The sequence below is a fragment of the Mytilus californianus genome, unplaced genomic scaffold (assembly GCF_021869535.1).
Source record: "Mytilus californianus isolate M0D057914Y unplaced genomic scaffold, xbMytCali1.0.p SCAF_4, whole genome shotgun sequence".
In the NCBI taxonomy this organism is placed as follows: domain Eukaryota; kingdom Metazoa; phylum Mollusca; class Bivalvia; order Mytilida; family Mytilidae; genus Mytilus; species Mytilus californianus.
The window spans coordinates 3,880,699-3,893,308 of NW_026262690.1; the positions used below are offsets into that span (position 1 = coordinate 3,880,699).

Here is a 12,610-nt window from a genome sequence, read left to right on the forward strand (position 1 = left end):
CACACACACACACGCACACACACATGTTCTCAGTATAGCAGATTTCGTGTATTGCATATTTACATAGTAGGAGTATTAAAAATTTAGATTTAGCGCTAACTAATGTATGATTTAAAGCTGATTTATTGAAACCTATTTTTTATATTGGTGTAAGGTAACAACCACACAACAATAATATCAAAAGGACAATTAGAGGTCAGCATACAGTCCGCAACAAATCGATATACCAAGCTCTGTACTATCATCCCAAAGCAAAAAGATATAGAAGTAAGCAACTATGTGTCTCCGTTTGCCTTCAACAATGAGCAAAACCCATACCTCTTAGCAAGCTATTAAAGACTCCGACATGACAAATGCAATACAACTCTAACGAGGAAACTAACGGCCTGATTTATGTACAAAACAATTAAACGAAAAACAAATATGATATACAGCAACAAACGACAACCACTGAATTACAGGCTCTTGACTTTGGACAGGCACATACGGAATGTGGCGGGTTAAACCCAAAACTAACTATAAGTTTGATTTATTAAGATAATGTTCAACGCGAAATGATTTGACATATTTATAAATTATTAGACGTCCTTTTCCAAATCGGCCCTGGTATCATCCCGATACTCCCATATCATCCCATGCGCTGGCTTATTGGTTAAAAAAGATAGGATCGGTAATGCTAAGAAATAATCGTATTTGTATTTAGTTATAAAAATGAATCAAATAGGACTTGACCAATTTAAAACATCTTCTAAACTATTATAAATGTTTTCCTTCGTCCCATAAATTTTAGATTTACAATATTTTTAAATTGCACTTAATATTTACACCTGTCCATAAATATAAAAAAAAAGAAAACATTATTATACAACCGTTCAACATAGTTCTATCATATGTAAATGATGTTGTGGCATCACTATGGCAAAATTTAACGATGTGCGGGATAACTTTGCATGTATGGATTTTGTTCAGAGAATGCCTGACATTATAACAGAATAGCAGTTTATTAATAAAAGGTATGTTTTTAAGTTAAGACAATTTTTTATTTTTAGTTTCTTAATGCAATATTATTTTCGAGCTCAGAATTGAACAATTTATCAAATAAATTTATATGAACTATCGTAATCCGTTTGTAAAGTTCAAAGTTTCATGGAAAATATTTTAGTGTCTTTGTGTTATAGGTGTTGATACAATGCAGAATATGCCTGCACTTCTAAGGTATCTGCTATCAGTAACAGCTGCAAAATACCGTTTTGCTGCATCTTTCTTGCACTAATTTTGAAGTGAGTTCATATATTCATAGAACACATATCACTAATAAAGATTTTCGACTATGTTTGATTTAATAAAGGATATTGGTTAAAGGACATGAAAAGTTTTCTGCTTTTTTCTTCAATCTATGAACTATCTATGACGAACACCTGGCCCTTTTACTTTGAATCCGATTTCAAAGATGTTCTATATTAAAATTCATTTAGTTACCTCTTTTAACATATATTAACGATACCGTCTCTATTCTTTAAAGATAAGTAAGCTTATGCAAAAACATACGAAAAACGACGAAAAGATACACAAAGCCACAAAAAACTACATAGAAAACTGAAGATTGATGAATATCAAAAAGATAAATAAGAAGGACATTTATAATAAAATTTTACTCGGAAGATAAGCTTTGAAACTAAATTATTAGTTATAGATATCCTTCGATAGAAGTAAGAATGACATTTTATTTGAAGGATACATGTATTCATTTAGAATTTTTTGATTATATTTATGATTTCTATTCTCTGCTATTCCAACTCCAGTAAGTTTTAACACCTTTTTTTAGCCTGTTCATGTTTATGTTTTTAGTAATCTAGAATGTGTATATAATTTTTCTTCTAACTATCGTACTGACATTTCTGTTGAATTTTCTTATACTTACATAAAAAAACAAATGTTTTAGGTGATGATGATCTAAGTTGTAATGACTTTTGTCAGATCATATTTGTTATTATGAATGATAGCAAACAAAATATATTTTATAAAGATTTATAATTATAGTGGAATCAGACTTTCACTGTAAGAATGTAATCAAATTTGGTAGTTCACGTCGATCTTTTTACGGTTATACTATTATATGTATTAAGCTAGCAAGCTTGAGATTGTCATTTTTTCAAATAATTCTCCTTTGGCTGAAAAGCTTATGATTACGGTTACATTGTTGTTGGTCAATCATTGTTAATACGTTCCTGGTATTTTGGAAATATCAATTCACTTATTTACAGTTAAATCAATACATAAATGTTTCCATTGTTTTCTGTATTTTAATTGTGTTCAGTTTGCTTAATGCATTGCACAAGATCACGTCTTCCTGTACTGTTTATACTTTAGTTGTATAAGATCTTCTTCGAAGTTCAGTAACCGACATTAGAGTTCAGAGCGGCACGATTTATGTCAAGTTAATAGATTAGATAATGGAAACGGGGAATGTGTCAAAAAGACAACAACCCGACCAAAGAGCAGAAAACCGCCCATGGCCTCTAATTGGTCTTCAACGCATCGAGAACCAAAATTAAAAACAAAAAAAACATAAGACTAACAGACTAGAGGTTCCGGAGTTGGGACAGGCGCAAAAATGCAGCGGAGTTAAACATGTTTTGTGGGATCTTTACCCTCCCCTATACCTCTAGCCAATGTGGAATAAACAGACACACAGCAATACGATTCCCTGAAAGAAGAGTAGTGACTGTAATCTTAGTGTTAATATATTTTATTTGATATATTGTTTTAATCATACGGACCTGGTAATAGCTATACATTAATTTTTAAAAGTCCTCAATTTACCTAGGAATTTGAGGAATCACTCTTATTTTAAAGGTACCAGCAAATTCAGTACAATGATGAATTATTACTAATGTTTCATTTTTTAATTTCTTGGTTGCCTTAGGTTTTGAGAATTATATAGGAGGTGAAGTATTTCAATATTGTGTATTTAAATAAAATATAATTTTTCCTGATTCTAAGCTAGACTAGCACTTAAATACTTTTTTATTTAGTTTCCAAAAGAATAACACACATGTTAATTGCCATGTCAATTTGGAGATTTTCTGTTTTTTTATATGTTATATATACAATACACACTACAATGTACCTGACTACGCAATAGAAAATATAATTATAATTCAATGTTTACTTTCAATGCTTATTGTTGAGTTTATATCAATACACATTCTTACTTTAATGGATTTAATAAAAAAAAAAATGTATGACTGTTTTTAAATAAGTATATCAAGCGTTACCCTGTCAGGCATAAAGAATTTATTAGGTTTCCGTTAACATATTGATGAATGCAGTCGTTGAATTCGTTTTAGAAAATGGACCATAGTTCTAAATATTATTTAAACGTCGTCTACAAAATTACTTGAATCGATTTGCATGACAACAGTTACGCAACAGCGGTCAGAAAGCACTTATCAATGACGTACATATTTCATATTTGTATTGTGGGATCAGCCCTTATCGTTTTATTCATCGGAATTTAGTTTGATAATGGCTTCCAAATTATTATAATGTTACAAATGCAGATTTTGCACTAGATGTTGGATATGACCTCAAACGGACACTGTTCGAGATATAGGGGATATTAAAAAAAGAAGTTTAAGTCCTGCCACATATACATTATAGGTCCAATGGGCCGGGTGTTCTTATTTCAATTGCTCTAAAATACATTCGTTGTAATACAATTATACACATGTCACTATAATAAACAATATTCTTACTCATACATGTGCCTGTCCAAAGTCAGGAACCTTATTAGTGGTTATTATAAATCTGGCCGTTGGTTTTCTTTGTCATATTGATTCACAATTTGGCACGCTGGGGCCTTTTATAGCTTACTATACGGTATGATTTTTGTTCTTTGTTGAAGGCCTTACGGAATACGATATGCGTTTACATCCTCGACGTTTGGTCTGTGGTGTCGTTGTCTCATTTGCAGTCATACCGCATCTCCTCGTATTTATATAATGTCAAATCTGAATGTTTTTGTTTTGTTTTTTTGTTTTTTTTTTATCAATACGATTATTATTTTGAGAATTTGGTGTTGATATCAGATCAATAATATTTCCCGCAAATGAACACATGGTATCGTTCTACAGAACTAAAGGGGAGATAACTAAACAACATTACTCATTTCTGTTGTAGATGGGAAACGTATGTAGTGGAAAAGGAGGTGGTATGGGACAAATGAATAAATTTTGTAAATGTGCTGGCGACCGACCTCACTCTGGACATTCTAGGAAAGGAAGTGGTAAAGGACGTAAAGGATCTCCCCCTGCCCATGGAAGACGAAGGAAAGGCTCGCACAGTAGTTAACATGCAAAACATGTTTATATGTGTGGATTTATACAATTGAATTATTTATGTACATATCATTTTCTATGTTGAATTGGTATATTTTAAATATTTGACACTATATCGACAAGTGATGAATTTTCACGACAGTATTATTTCATGTTTAGATTTTTTGAAAAATGGGCAATTCCTAATGCTTTGAAGTTAAGTTGAAAAATATTATTTGAGCAAAGTATACACAAAATGTTAGCTATGTGAAGAATGATTGAATTCTTGTTTTCATAGAACAGTTATTTTATTTATGTTGCTATATAAATGCTCTATGGAAGTATTGTCCAGTAATGTAAGATTTTATTATTTTATAATGATATTAATTAGTGATTCTACAAAGAGTGATATTCAAAAATCATAAAGTCTGCTGAATACAGATTTTTTAATCTTGCCAAGTGTAGTCTTTTTTATAATAAGACCTCCGCATATTTGTAATTTGTAGGAAATTAATTTTTTAATGATTATAGAGAAAATACACTTTCTCATTGGTTAAAGCTATTCTTCTTGTCTGTTTTGGCTTACTTGTGATCTTAAGTACCACTAATTAAAATATATTTCAGGAACCATTTAAGATAAAACCAAACTAAAGCCTCACAATGTACAAAACAAAATAAAATTGTGTGCATCAAAAGGTAAAGCCGTTTTCCCCCAAACTTAATAACAGTATAAAAGTACTTGCAATTGTCGGTTGAAAATATATTTCACTTTGAAAATGGGACCAATGATTCAGCTTATTTCTTCCTTCCTTCAGGGGTTACAAACATAATGAAGATTATATACTTGTTTCTTTCTCTAATATTTGTTCTTAACGGTCATTAAATAAAAAGTTTACAAGAATAATCGCCTTTATTGACTTTTCGGTTCTAATGCTTCTGAACTGTAGCGTCTTCATTTATTAAAAAAAAATTGTGCATCTCAGAATTCATATCTGTTCCTTGATTAAACAAACTGCAAACACCATTACAAATTACAAATATTTCTCCCTGCCACTTGCATCAGAGGTTCTTTATGATAAAAATGCATTGTCTCCATCATTTTATAATCGTCAACTTACATAAAATCTACGTCACGAATGACAATGACCACATGTTCTATCCCGTCCTTATTCTTAGTTATTTTAACTATTTCCGAGTACATATATGAATTATCACCGGATGTATGTTGCATACAGGAATGGGGTAATCGTAATCTGTAATCGTAATCGATTGTAATTGAGTACATTTTTTCAAGTAATCGACAGTAATCTGTAATCGACAACATTTTCGATTACATGTAATCGTAATTTAATCGATTACAGCAAAAATTATGATGTAATCATCGATTACTTTTCGATTACATTTCGATTACTTTAGTAATATAGTTTGAAATAAAAACTAGTTTAAATGAAAATAGACAACTGCATGTATTCATCAGTTCAAAGTACTGATAAAATAGAATGTATCAATATTACTTGAGAGTTTATCAAATACCTTATTTAGATCTGTTGTCTCAAGCTGCATTATGATAAACCAGATCTCCTAGGCTAACAAATTTTACTTTATTTCCAGCTTTTGAAATAAATGACTTCCAATGCTTGTCAATAATTTGAGATATTTTTTATTAAACACAAACATGTTAAAAATAAGAAAATAGATTCAAAATAGTGAAAACATAAATGTACTTGTATTCCTAAGTTAAGTTCTGTACTATACTAAAGAAGAATGGTTTTATATATGTAATAACATTTTTTAAAGCTTAATTTTCAATTATATTTAGAACTTTAGCTTAGAGTAGATAAACTGTTGATTCGTCATAGTGTTATGACATCAAAATTAGGAAAGAATACAAAACATTTTTACAATGAACCAATGCATTGAAATTTTTGTTCAGTAATAGATACATGTATCCCATTGTGTCACTAAAATGTAAATTGTTTATGATTTTGAAAAGAGAACAAAGAATTCTCAAAAACCTTCTTGTTGTTATAATTACTAATCAGATGATCAAAGACCTCTAATCAATGAGATACAGACTATGTTTTGATTTCAATTATGTTTAATTAAATGAGAGATTTAATACATGTTGTTGCCCTAAGGTTATAAATTGTTCTCCATTGGCAATTGTATAACCTGTAATTAGGTGGATTATCCAAACAAAAGGATAAATTCATTCATGTAACTATAAACTATAAATTTCCATCTTTTAAAATTAGTTAAAAAACTAACTCTTCTTCTTTTTTATATATTTTTTTTTCATAGGAAACCTCTCATACTTATTATATTCAAATATACCATCCTGTTAAATAAGAGTAAATATCAAAATTAAGTCAGTATGACAGCAAAAATTTGCAAACTATGGAGAAAATGACCTACAATATAAGGAAGCATTTGATACAATTGTCGATTTCATTTCAAGAATGTTCTCATATATAGATATAAGAAGATGTGGTATGAGTGCCAATGAGACAACTCTCAATCCAAGTCAAAATTTATAAAAGTAAACCATTATAAGTCATGTTTATCATCGCTCACTCAAGAATATTTAAATAGTTTAGTTCCCCTCTAAGAGTGTCTATCTAGAAAACGATTTGAAAACATTTGAAAACAATGCTTAAAAAGCTGTTTTTGTAAAGTTCCAAATTACCACTCTAAATAAGTTGTGTTTAAACTTTCTTCAATATGTGTAATTGATAATAATCGAAAAGTAATGTAATTACTTTTGATAAAGTAATCGATTGCAATCGATTACATACAAAATTCAGAGTAATCGATTAATAATCGATTGCACAAAAATCCTTCATGTAATCGATTATTAATCGATTACATTTATCAGTAATCGTGCCCATCCCTGGTTGCATATTCTCTCGATCTATAATCTTTGAACGCTTTTGTGTTTGTTTCTGCTGATAAAGCAGTCAACAACGTTGTTCTTGTTTCATGTAAGTATTATATGGAAAAATTAAGACAATAAATAATACGTTCATACCTACAACTTATACTGAAGATAAGGTCGTAGATGAACACGCTTTAACAACGTCTGAGCTGAGAACTGATACTGATCACCATTAGACTTCCTAAATTACTTTTGGAAATTTATTAATTACGTTTTATATCAGCATTCATAAAATTTCACTACACATGGTTTTGTTTTTCTAACGACCTCTCACAACTTATAAGGAGCTTAAAACAAAATGTTGTAAGTAAAACTATCTTTTGGAAAATAGCAATATTAACTTTTTCTAAACTGAAAAATAAATCTTCGGACGTCTTCAATTGGATAATTTCACTCCTTTGTAGTATATGTTGTCTTTGTTGACTGCTATGATTTCTATACATTTTTAATCCATTTTGGGATTCTGAGTACGGAGCGATTTTCTTATTTGGATCAATCACTACCGTTAAAGGTAAGGTATTTTCACAATTTCAACAGATTCTGAAAGACTGATATCTCTTCTATTCAAATCTTACATGCTTCGGGTGTACGGAATGGTGATGTAAGCATAAATGGCACCGGTTTGAGGAGAGGTAGTTGGTAAATATTTCCGGAATAGTCTAAATAGAATTTGATAAGGGATTCTGAGGCGGCCTAATCAGAAAATCGCTCCGGATTCAGAATCCAAACAGGGATCAATACATTGTATGCTACACTATAATAACACTCAATTTTATCGAAAGACTTGGTGTCGATACATCTTTGTGTTACTGTATCTTTTGGAGGCGTTACAATTCCATTTTCAATAATTACAAAAAAAAACACTTGTGTGATATTGAAACAAATTAACAAAGATATTAGGTCTTTTATTGAAAATATTTATGTTCGAGATATAAAATGCCTCCAGTGATTGGTATTCCGATGGGAACTATAGATAAGATAAGAATTTTATTAATCTAATCAAGAACCCATAAAGGGCATCATTTACAACAATATTAAGCACAATATGATTGGAAAAAAGAAAAACTATATCCTAATATAATACTATCATATATTGGACAGGATCAGAGCCTAACACATCATGTGTCTTACATAACATTAACAATAATTGCATAATAATTTTATATATTTTGTATCCACCTGGATCTTATTTCTAAACACTTAATTATATAATTGCCTAGGCACATAAGAGTTGGTAAATGCTCATTTGTGAACAGCCAGAAATATTTTTTATCCTTGGGTAATTCTTTAAAATTATTACAAAAACTGTTTACTTTATCCCATAATAATTTTCTCTGTTCGTTATATAAAGGACAACTTACTGTGAAATGGGTCTCATCTTCAATAGAATTTGATCCATGTGATAGGCAGTGATGACATAGACGCTGACTTCTCTCTATGTATTTTTTACTATACCTATCTTTCTCAATTTTAAGATCATGTGCACTTATTCTCAATTTACATATAGCTCTTCTTATATTAAAATCTTTAATTGATAAATAAGCCTCCTTTACGAAGTCAGTCTTGAGGTTGAAATAATTTTCTAATTTACTATTACCTTGTGATAAGGTATCAGATCTTTTGACCCCCCAAAATGTTTTAAAACTGTTACAAAGTTTACATTTTACAAATTTAATTAATCTATTGAGCTTTGTATTCAAATTTTGTATATCAAGTGATTGAAGGACATATCTCATAGATGAATACCAACAATTAATGTTTCCTGCATCTAAAATTTTATTACAAACATAAGCATCATAAAGTAACCCATCGTCCAATTTGTTAAGTCTGTGTACATATTTTACCATAGATATAATGACAGAAAAATAAAGAGGAAATCTTGCAACCTCTGATAACACTGCCAAATTTGAGGCTTTTTTATTTACACCAAGAATATATTTTAGATACCTGAAATGTGATTTTTCCAAATAATCATTTATGTAAATTAATTCAAATAGATAATCACTTTTTTTCTTGCAAGCAGCAGAGTTAATCTTAAAGGTACCCCAGATTTCACTACAATATAATAAAATTGGTTTTATTGTGTGATCATATAAATGGATTGCAGTATCAATACTTGGATTACAAGCTGACATGGATTTTTGTAGTTTAAATTTTGCCTTTAAGGACTTTTTGAATAGCTCTTCTTTCCCCTGCTGAAAAAGACCACTGGAAGTAAAGACTATCCCTAAATATTTATATCTGTTAACACATTCTATAGCCTCATTATCTAAACAAAGTGATTCCTTCAAAAATTTTCCAGGCTTGTTAAAAATTAAAACTTTTGTTTTGGACAAGTTAACATCTAGACACCAATCAATACAATAAGTTTGCAGGTTATCAAGTCGGGTTTGCAGACCCTGTTTAGTGTTTGATAATATAATAATGTCATCGGCGTACATAAGACAATCAATTCTACGCCCATTGATATAAACAGCATCTGGACTCGACTCAAATCTTGGAGGCAGATCGTTAATGAAAAGCTTAAATAAATTTGGGCTTAGAACATCCCCTTGCCTAACCCCAACTAGCGAGCTGAAAGATGGCGTTAGTACATTACCCACTTTCACCGACATTTCATTTTTTCTATACATGTCTTTTAAAATAGTATAAAATTTTCCAGATATGTTATTTTCCAATAATTTGTATCTAATACCACAGTGTATGACCCTATCAAAAGCCTTTTTAAAGTCCACAAAGCAAGCATAAATTTTCCCCCCTTTTCTGTTAGTATATTTATCTAATATGGTTTTTAAAACAAACATATGGTCAGATGTTCTGCTCTTTTTTGAGAAACCAACCTGACATGGATGAATTATATTATTTTTATCAAGATGAATGTCAAGTCTTTTATTAAGAATACTGTTAAATAATTTTCCAATGCATGAATCAATTGCTATGCCTCTGTAATTTTCAGGTTTACTAGGACTCCCTGCTTTAAAAATTGGACATATATAAGACAATGACCATTTGCGAGGGTATGTTCCAGAGCAGAATATCAAGTTAAAAAGTTTCTGCAAAACAGGTGCAAATATACTACCCCCTGATTTTAATATCTCGTTTGGGATACCATCTAGTCCTGCAGCTTTATTATTCTTTAGTTTATTTATAGCATCCAAAATTTCTTTTAGGGTTATTTTGTAATCCAGTTCACAAAAAGTTGGATTATTTTCTAAATTTTTTACTTTCTTGTTAATTTCCTCTAATCTGTCTTTAAATTTGTCAGAGTTGAGATTTAAAGATTGAAAATATGAAAACCAGACGTTAGTTTGAATAGAATGTTCTGGACCATCCAAATTGTCTTCTTTTAATTCTTTGATGAGATTCCAATAACTCTTTGGATTATTATCCCTTAGATTATCCAGACTGTCAAGAATGTTTTGTTTAAATTTCCTTTGTTTATATTTACGTAGCTTATTATACTCCCTATAACATTTATAGTAAGACCCTTTTATAATTGGGTCCCAGGGGAATTTTGATAACAGCTCACCTTTAGAAATAAGGCTTTTACGTTTTTGTACCAGGTCTTTGTCAAACCATTTTTTGTTTTTGTATTTACGTGCAACTTTTTTCTTGGTTTTACGGAATATTAAACATTTACTGGCAGCATTATCTATTATATCAAAACATTCATTAGCTGCCTTTTCAATATAGTCCTCTGAAAGATTAAATTTTGTGTCTAAAAAATTTTTGATACTATTTCTAATAATTGGCTGGCATAAAGTATCTTGAAGTTTTTGTGTAGAGGTTTCTGACCATATATATTTTCCTGGAAATAAAATAGTATTGTCTTGCTCCTTAGCTTTATGCGAGTAACTAGCTAACAGGCCAAATGTCAGTTTACAGTGACAGTCTGACAGAGTTGATAAAAAATCAGCAACATGAAAAAATAAAGTATCTTCAATCAAGTCTTCCGACATGATAACATAGTCAACCACACTACTACCTACTGCTTTTATACAAGTGTATTTACCATAAGAATCGCCCCACATTCTTCCATTTAAAATACGTAATTTGGACGCAATACACAAGTCCAGAAGTTGTTTACCTCTTGAATCTACTTTCATATCATAACTTAATCTCTTTTCTTGAATAATATCACAACTATAATTATCATACATTGGTATATGTGTATCATTAACATCATTTATTATAAAATCTGGCTCTGACCCTGTCCTTGCATTTAAGTCCCCACACAATATAATACTACCTTGATGGCTAAAATTTATGATATCTTTTTCTATGTTTTCTAGTGTGTCATCTTCTGATTGATCAACATAAAATGAAGTAGCTGGTATAATATATGCCAAACATAGGAATATATCTGTACTTAGATTAAAATAATGTTTATCAAACTGTAACCATTGATAATCTTTACATGTATTTATCAAAATCTTGATGCCCTTGCGAACTTCATATTTGATCAAAATACCTAAGCCCCCATAGTATCTAGAGTTAGCTGATTGTGGTCTACAAATAGGGTAATAGTTAAAACCCTCAATATTGACTGTAGTGTTATAACCTACATGGGTCTCAGTTAATAGTATAACATCATATTTTCTTATCTCTTGAAGAAAAAGGGGATCTGTTATTTTATCATGATGCTTTGAAATAAGCCCACCTATGTTCCAAACACAAAATGTTATGTTGTGAAAAAAATTATTTCTCTTTTGACTGGTCATAATTGCTTTTTTAATAGTAATCTTTTAAAATTCCCTCTCACCACTGGTTAATTGTACAATAATCTTTTATTAACTTTGACAGTCAGCTTTTGGGCAGGTAATATGAATATGAAATCCTGTAAAATAATAAAACTCTTTTCCCTCTTATAAAATAACAAACTCCTCTAACTAAGGAAAGGCAAAAATGAAATTATCTTTTTATTGTCCTATATAAATGACAATTTAAGTTTAGATAAAACAGAAAGCAAAACAAAATCTAGCTACAATTGTTTACAATATATCAAACAAAACTTAATTATAACTGGCAACTTTATCTTCTTTACTAAGAAAATCTAAATACAAATGTATCAGCATATTAAGGCTGCCCATATCCACGACCCCGACTTTGATAATTGTTATAAGTGTTATAACCGCGACCACGATATCCACCACGCCCACGATATCCACCATATCCACCACGTCCACGATATCCGCCTCTTGATCCGTTATTCAGGTTAACATTGCTGTTATAAAAAGGTCTACGTTTTGGTAGATCTAGTGCTTCATCAACTATATCCCGAATATTTGCTGCAAACACGTTTACACCTTGATCTGAAAGGTGATATTTATCATCCTCACTAAGAAATCTAGGGATT

At 30.4% G+C, this 12,610-nt stretch overlaps 1 long non-coding RNA gene across 1 annotated transcript; it reads left to right on the forward strand.

The window, feature by feature from the left end:
* Positions 1–30: 30 nt before the first annotated feature.
* LOC127737325 (uncharacterized) lies at positions 31–7,498 on the forward strand. The gene is made up of 2 exons (XR_007999390.1): positions 31–1,013; positions 4,183–7,498. It is a non-coding gene; the product is annotated as an uncharacterized LOC127737325 (long non-coding RNA).
* The last annotated feature ends 5,112 nt before the right edge of the window (positions 7,499–12,610 follow it).